The sequence below is a fragment of the Liolophura sinensis genome, chromosome 4 (genome assembly GCF_032854445.1).
Source record: "Liolophura sinensis isolate JHLJ2023 chromosome 4, CUHK_Ljap_v2, whole genome shotgun sequence".
Taxonomy (NCBI): domain Eukaryota; kingdom Metazoa; phylum Mollusca; class Polyplacophora; order Chitonida; family Chitonidae; genus Liolophura; species Liolophura sinensis.
In genome coordinates this window covers 17,288,797-17,297,621 of record NC_088298.1, presented here as the reverse complement: position 1 = coordinate 17,297,621, position 8,825 = coordinate 17,288,797, and the positions used below count along the sequence as shown (strand labels likewise).

Genomic DNA, 8,825 nt, shown 5'->3' with positions numbered 1-8,825 from the left:
TCCAATATGGATGTATATGAGACAATGTGACTTAGAAGAATAAACTTCAAAGCTGTAAAAAAAAAAAAAAAAAAAAAAAAAAAAAAATTTGAGAAATTTCGAACAATGATCCAGTGACGTCAAACCCATATTTTTTTGCCTGAAATAATTCGCTTCAATTTCCATTTGGCGAATGTATTCATAACCCTGTATGTATATACATTTTTAATGATGAAATGTAGCAGTAAGTGTGAGCTCAATGAAAAAAGAAAAACTCATGTGATGTCACTTGTCTCAATATTGTCAGAAAATGCCATCGTTGAATCGAAACTTCCAAATGCATTTTACTAGGTTGAAATAAATAAATCGGTCTACTTTTATGAACAGAATTTAATGCTTTTTCAGCTGACATATATTTCGTGCTAGCGTTTCCTTGCCATTAATGATAAGAATTGGTGAACGAAACACATGTGCATAGCACTTACTGGAACCACGTCAACCAGTCTGAATCTGAGTACCAGATTTGTTCTGCATAATGTACTTTATTACATATGAAGAAATCATCAGTTACGAAAATTTGCTTGATGAATCTTGTGACACGCACTTTAGATTAATTTATTTATTTCATTGGTATTTTACGCCGTACTCAAGAATATTTCACTTATAAGACGGTGGCCAGCATTATGGTGAGAGAAAACCGGGCAGAGCCCGGAGGAAACCCACGACCATCCGCAGGTTGCTGTCAGACCTTCCCACGGATGGCCCACTTTAGATTAAATCTAAAGCATCTATTTCCGCAAGAGTTTAGCTTGATAATTGGTTGGTGTTTTACGCATACTCAAGAATATTCCACTTATACGACGGCAGTCAGCATTGTCATGTGTGAAAACTGGGCAGATCCCGGGGGAAACCCACGATCTTCCACAGGTTGTTACAAGACCTTCCCACAAGAGGAGGCCAACATGAGCTAGATTTGAACTTACAACTTGAACTCATAAGTGAGATGCTCTTGTGAATGGGGTAAACTATCAATCAAATCAATAAATTAATTTTATCGCCTGTATTAAAGTAAGAAAAACATCTAAAGAAAATCAGTATATAACTGTATGTGCAGAGGGTTTGAACTTGGCGCTGCTACACGTGGTCAATCATGCGCCCCCATGCTGACAGCATGGACTGGCCGATAGTGTCGTGCAATATGACGTCATAAAGATGGCTGCCACCGAGGTGGAGTAAACCGAGGTGGATATGACTGCGGTAAGTGATGGAATTTTGTCAGTGTTTAGTGAATTTTTGCTAATTGACATGCATTAATTTTGATGGAATGAGGCATGTGGGTGCTTGACAGTGCTATCGAACTTTGGTTTCGGGAAGAATTTGACGTTTTTACCAGGTAGTATTCGTCACCCGCTAAACTTAGTGCAACTTCACTTTAACTTTCCGGGTTCACCAAAATCATATTTCTTGTGGACTACCGTTGAAGTTGGCAAGCAAGAACGTACCTCTGACAGAATACTGTTTGAGACGTTAAAACGTTTTGGCGTTTTAGCAGACTATATTTTTGTAAGTGCTGTTGTGTTTTTACAGTAGCTGTACGGTATCGAATCTGCTGGAAAACGAACAAGTGCACCACTCAACTGGAGATGGTGAAATTTTTTCTGGAGGCTCTCCACCAGGGGGTTTCGGTTTCGGAACTTTCGTGCTTATCTTATGATTATAAACTCTGTTCATTGAATGATATACCAAGAGCACAAACCTTTCTCTTTGACAATATAACGTTTGCCAATGGCTAAATCTGGTACTGGTGTTGATTGAAATCCCAACTGTCTTGAACACCTAAGGGATGCAGTCTCATTGGGAGCTGTGACTGTCTGAGTATATGTGTATACATTGGCCAAAGAAGTAATTTGAATCCATCTTTCGGTGCTTCAGCTGTGACCTTTGGCTAAAATCAGCAGGTTTGCTGCATCACGTTTAAGTGAAAAAAACACAACTTACATAGAAGTGTAATAGGCTAAGAAACAACCCAGACATGAACATATTACATGATTTTATTTATTACTTAATGTAAGAATTAGGAAAATGCATGATTACGTATATCTGGGTGTACAGTGCAAACCCAAGGTCAACTGATCTAACGATGCACTGATGTGCCGAGCAGAGAGAGCCACTCTGACTTCTGGCATCATACAAGATGTCCAACACGCCCTGTGAGTATCGATTGCAGAACATTTATTGGTATTTAAGGATGTGATTTTGTCCTAACCTGCTTAAAAGTGGTTTCTGTGAAGACACATCACATAAAGATGTGCTTCAAAACAAACATGCGTGGTCCGCATTCCAATATGCACAACAAAATCAGACGATTTCGGGGAACAAGTTGCCTCCACTTTGATGTGTTGGTCGCCGTTTTTGGCTGCCATACTTGCCGTCACGTGACCCGGGCATTCCGGCTGGAAACGTCATAAGCTGTCAAGCTATAAATAGCTTGTGCATCACACTGATGTATATTCAGTTCACCCCGACCGCAAAGGCTAAAAATAAATGACTTAGAACACCCCTCAGTTCTTTTGATTTTTTGACAAGTCGTTGCAGAGAAACTCTGTGGACGTGTCTTCATGCTGTGGCAAAATGACAGCCGCAATCAATATAGTTCCTACTCAACATCTGGCTCTTCTGACTGTCTCCAGGTCGGGGTAGCCCAGTAACCATGACCACATAATGCATAGACTGGGATTTCACGATGTCACATGACATGAAATTGATTACTGCGGGAAATTTAGAGTCCAAACATGGTGAAAGTATACCAAAGCGAAGACATTTAGTTAACGCACCAAGTACTTACTCTGCCAGCTGATCGGAACATTAAAACACGTATATGCTGACATGATTTATTTGTTATCGATGCACAAATCTATAAAGTCATGGTTTTATTTAAAATTTAATGTGTAGGATTTAAGGCCGCTTTTAAAGGAGAAGAAAACAGAAAATGATGCCAAAATCATTTGAAAGAACATCAAAACTTACTTGGAACTATGATCTGTAATTTTATCATCGTTTTTTTTTTGTCAGGACAAAAGGATGTTTGAAAGTATTTTTGTATGGTGGGTATTTGGGACCACCTTTTGTTACTTATTGTCATCGCATATTAATATTCTGAAGAAGGATGTGACGCATGTCTAATAAATTTATTTGAACGTAGATTTGTTTATATTCAAACATAAGCATTTAATCTGAATTATAATAATATTTATGAATATATTAAAAATTTGAATATCCTCAAAATCCAGGTTGAACACATTTGTTAGTGGAAATGATCAAATTCTAGTGCAAACATATTGAACGTGTTACATCCTCATTTATAACATTGTTACGCAAAGACTATATACATGTATACCAAAAGTCTCAAATACAAATGTATGAAGAAATCTATATGAAAAGCACATGAAATTGCTCTTGGGTTAAGTTTGCAACTTGTGCACACTTATTCTACAGCTTAAAGACACACTTGCAACTATAAAGGCACTGTATATACTTAATGCAAATGTCATACAGTACTTTGTTATGAAAGGAAAGAATTGTACCAGAGTTTTTTATAATCTGTGAATTTTTTGTTGATTCATTTTTTTTTCTCCAGTGAACATGTACATGTACACACATGTTGGTGTATAAGGCTGCGTTTATCACGTACAGCAGTATGAGTTATGTCCCCTTGGACACCTTGAACATGTACATGTACACACATGTTGGTGTATAAGGCAGCGTTTATCACGTACAGCAGTATGAGTTATGTTCCCTTAAACACCTTGACCAAGTACATGTACACACGTGGTGGTGTATAAGGCAGTGTTTATCACGTACAGCAGTATGAGTTATGTCCCCTTGAACACCTTGAACATGTACATGTACAAACATGTTGGTGTATAAGGCAGTGTTTATCACGTACAGCAGTACGAGTTATGTCCCCTTGGACACCTTGAACATGTACATGTACACACATGTTGGTGTATAAGGCAACGTTTATCACGTACAGCAGTATGAGTTATGTCCCCTAAACACCTTGACCAAGTACATGTACAAACATGTTGGTGTATAAGGCAGTGTTTATCACGTACAGCAGTATGAGTTATGTCCCCTTGGACACCTTGAACATGTACATGTACACACATGTTGGTGTATAAGGCAACGTTTATCACGTACAGCAGTACAAGTTATGTCCCCTTGGACACCTTGAAACATGTACATGTACACACATGTTGGTGTATAAGGCAGCGTTTATCACGTACAGCAGTACGAGTTATGTCCCCTTGGACACCTTGAACATGTACATGTACACACATTTTCATAACAAACTGACACCTTGTTATCAAGAGTGTCCAGAGTAAATACTTCAGCTTTAACATATTGTTATGCACCTACATCTGTTCTGCTTATATCCACTGACCAATAGAAATTGAACGTCTATAGGACTTAAGATCAGCTTCATTACCATGTGTTACTGGCTGTGTTCATTCTGTAGAACATATGCTTATACTTACCACAGAAGTAATGTTTGTGTCATTCTCCTTGCAGCACCTGTCGCTCTCTACGCTCTCTTTATATCACTGCCACCACTAGATAAGCTTCACCTTTGGAGCCTCAGTGGCGCACAGTCATGTTTAGGCTTTATAGCTTCACCACAGGTGCCCTTGTGTGGAACTATTTAATCAGTATTCAACAGTAAAATTGTTTCAGACACATGTAAAGAGATTGCATGCGTGCATATACTGTATGTATAAAGGATAAATGTGGAAATAATGGTTGAGACGGATTTTTCTGACATCACCTTCTGCCTAAGTACTCTCATCCCGGAGACCTCTGCATTGTTTAAAATTTTTGTACAAATTTTGCACGTGGTATTAGTGATGTAAAGGCATCGTAGAGATGTTAAGAGAACGTACAAAAAAGAGAAAAAAGGAAAAAAATTAGTGACTGATTTAATAGGATATTTGACAAACTTGCAAGCTGTGGTCAGATTTGATAAATATCCCATAATATATTATTCTTGTCATTAAAGACAATGTCTTTTTTTTGTTGGTTAATTGATGCAGAAAGTAAAAAAAAAAAAACAAACAGAAGAAAAAATATGTACATCTAGTACTAAGTTGAGACCATTGGTCTAGACATCAAGGCTTACAGCTTTATATATGAATTGATGTAAGACCACCCATAGTCATAGCTGAACACATAGCCACAGATAAAAAAAAAAAAAATCAACAAAAAAACAAATTTTTTGAAAAAAACAATTTGAAAAAGTGTGACTGGTTTTGCTTGGTTATTGTGCAGTATTATATGATTTCTCATGGCAGAAGGCCTCAAGATATTATCTTTTGTACACAAGAGACAGAGAGTTTGTTATTTAAACCTCTTGAGCTTTCTCTGTAAACGAATGAGTGATTGTATGGCTTTACTCCACATCGGCAATATTTCAAGCCATATTGTGGCGACTCAGTTCACGAGATCAGGAGTCAGCCATATTGTGGCGACTCTGTTCACGAGATCAGGAGTCAGCCATATTGTGGCGACTCAGTTCACGAGATCAGGAGTCAGCCATATTGTGGCGACTCAGTTCACGAGATCAGGAGTCAGCCATATTGTGGCGCGACTGTTCACGAGATCAGGAGTCAGCCATATTGTGGCGACTCTGTTCATGAGATCAGGAGTCAGCCATATTGTGGCGACTCTGTTCACGAGATCAGGAGGTATTCATAAAGTTCTGTGTGATTTATTGCTTATAGACATATTTAGTATATGACAGTCTACGTGCACGTGTTGTAATATGTGTAGGAAGTATGTTTTTATACAATTCTTGTTTGCAGGGACATATTTTGTACACGTATAGTGTGGACACATGCGTGTCTATTGTGGTAATGATTTGTCATATGCACGGTAGCAATGCCAAGCTTTTACCTGCACCTGTGTATCACACATGATGCAGTGAGTAAGTGAGTGAGTGAGTGCTTGGAGTTTAACATCACATGATGAAGTAAGTGATATTTGATAACCAAAGTGTAAATCAGGGGTCAAAATGTTTGGTTACGTATTTGCTGTTTAAAGCTCAAAGTAAAGTATCCATAATATCGGATACATGCTAGCTGTAAATCATTGATTGTACAAAGCTGTAATTGTGTGGTTACTGGTCAGGACATTGCTCTGATTGTGTGGTTACTGGTGATCTTAAATCGAGAACCTGTATAAAGCTTTTAGTTTAGAAAATCTCCATTGAAAGCAAGAAACCAAAAAAAAAAAAATCCAACCAAACCTCTAATTTTAGCAGTGTTGATGTAAAGCTTGTGGCACTGTCACTGCATGTGCCTACTCGAGTCATGCAGATTTCTACACAAGTACATGAAGCATGTCTTTCATGAATGTCTTTAATTAAAGCATATTTCCTTTTTAATTCATGCTGTGACTGATAACCCCACTCATCTTATACATGCACATTCATGATTGTACTGCCTGACTTGTCTTAAACTGAACAGTCGTGGTTTACATGGCCACTCAAAGGTCACTAGGTGCAGAACAGGTAGATTTAGTGCACACGTACTCATTTTGAAAATTTTGTAATAGATAGACATATTACATATTCATTAAGTGAGAGTGCCCTGTAAACAATGTAGTTTTGTGGTGGTTCGATCTCTCATTAATTGTTACTACATGTACATGTAATTAGGTATTATTTGTGTATTTTGTAATTGATTTAATATACTAGTATATATATATATATATATATATATGTATGTATATGAATATTATTAATGAAGTAGGAAGTAATAAAGTTGTCTTTTGTACCCCCCCCCACCCCCCACACACACACACAAAGACCTGTACATGCGTTGAATAAAGTATAGGTGTGAGTAATAATCTAATGATAGTGTTAATCACTCACGTACATGTACCTCCTGAGATTGGAAATATGCTGTGTCTGTACATGTGATCCATACAGTGAATAAAAAATTAAGCCTTGGGGATACATTATACTGTATTCAATCTAAAGTTTAACGTCTTTTTCAAGTGACACATTTTGCTTGATTCTAATTGATCCGTTAAAGGATTTTGGTGATTTTTGATTCATTTTTAACAGACTGAAATAAGTGAAGGCACCAAAAGTAAAATTTTAAGGCCTCTGTATGCTCCTAAAAGTGTGTTTTTACACACCAAATTTTAGGTGAATTGTAGTAATTGTATTTTAATTTGTTTATTTCTAGATTAAAAGGTGTACCTGTACCTACTAAGCGGCCCAAATTTTCAGTTCATTTTGCAGGATTTTTCCTAAGAAACATCTGTTGTGACCAAAAACAGCTTTTAAATTTGGGACCGCTTTGGTGGCGTCATGGTTACTTTGGGGAGATCCAGGATCACACCAAAGACTTAAAAAATGGAACTTGTTGCTGCCTTGCTTAGTTCTCAGCACACAGAGGCTAGAGCAAGGATACAGGACTGCTTGGCCCAATGTCAGTATAATGTGACTGCATGAGGTGTCATGTCGGGTGTCTTGAGCATGATACTTCTAGGGATCTCCGTGGCTCGCGCTAGCGCAGCGTAATGACCCAGGAGTCTCTCACCAATGCAGTCACTGTGAGTTCAAGTCCAGCTCATGCTGGCTTCCTCTCCGGCCGTACGTGGGGAAGGTCTGCAAGCAGCCTGCGGATGGTCGTGGGTTTCCCCCGCGCTCTGCCCGGTTTCCACCCACCATAATGCTGGCTGCCATCATATAAGTGAGATATTCTTGAGTATGGCGTAAAACACCACTCAAATAAAAATAAATAAATATATGATACTTCGGTGGTGGCAGCACTTTGGTGGCATGAATAACTCTTCGTCGTTATATGACTGAAGAATTGTTAAATAGGACGTAACAACTCCAAGCATTCATTGACTCTGGCTCGCTTTCTCTCCGGCCCTACAACCTGCGGTTGGTGGCAGATTTTTCTCCCACCATAATGCTGGCTGCGTCGTATAAGTGAAATATTCTTGTGTTCGGTGTAAAACATCGTATGAAACAATAAATTATACTGTGCACATCTGTATATATATGTTGGTACATCGTTATAAGGCCAAAACTGACCAATTAACTTGGCTCAAAACTAGGTCAAGTTTTTAAAACTGCTTAAAACCATTAAACAAACAATCTTGCTTCTTGACGTCAAGATTACAAATCTACAATAATTATTTTTGTACTTCGTGTTTTTTTTCATGTTATGACTAAAAAAACCAACAAAAATTTGACAAAACTGTCAAAAAACTGAGAAAAATAACTCGGGAGCTACATGCTAGTCTGCATGAAACCATTGTATCTGTGATATTATTTAAAATACCGATATTGCGTGAGATTTTCTGGCTTATATAAGTAATATGAGAAGTCCAGTTTAATTTTTCCTTAAAAACAGTTCTAAGAAATTTAAACTTAGTCGCCTGTTGTAGCATTGAAATGTAGCAAATCAGAAAACTTTGGCAAGATCATTGATATATAGAAGAAGAATGTGAGTTGGTCCCAGGATGAAGCACTGAGGCACAACACAGTTGACAGAAATGGAATTTGAAAGCATATTATTGAAGATAGTACACTGTGAGATAGCCAGTCGTTCGTCAGTTTGGTAAATTGGAGAAACTTCAGCGGCTTTAAGGCAATTGGGGACAGTTCCAGATCTAAAAGATGGATTAATTATGTGTGCTAATGGTAAAGATATGAGAAGAGAAACTAGTTGTGATATAGATGTACAAATGTCATCAAATCCAGCAGCAGAGGAGGACTTCAGACTAGATATACAGTAGTCGTCTCAACACTGTCATTAGCGACAAAAGGA

At 37.9% G+C, this 8,825-nt stretch overlaps 1 protein-coding gene across 1 annotated transcript in view; it reads left to right on the top strand.

The window, feature by feature from the left end:
* The first annotated feature begins 1,192 nt into the window (after positions 1 to 1,192).
* The window catches only part of LOC135464742 (mitogen-activated protein kinase kinase kinase 3-like), an 83,003-nt gene continuing 75,370 nt past the window's right edge, over positions 1,193 to 8,825 (top strand). Inside the window, exon 1 of the mRNA XM_064742265.1 lies at positions 1,193 to 1,236. The gene's annotated coding sequence lies outside the window, so the exon portion shown is untranslated. The remainder of the gene's footprint in view (positions 1,237 to 8,825) is intronic.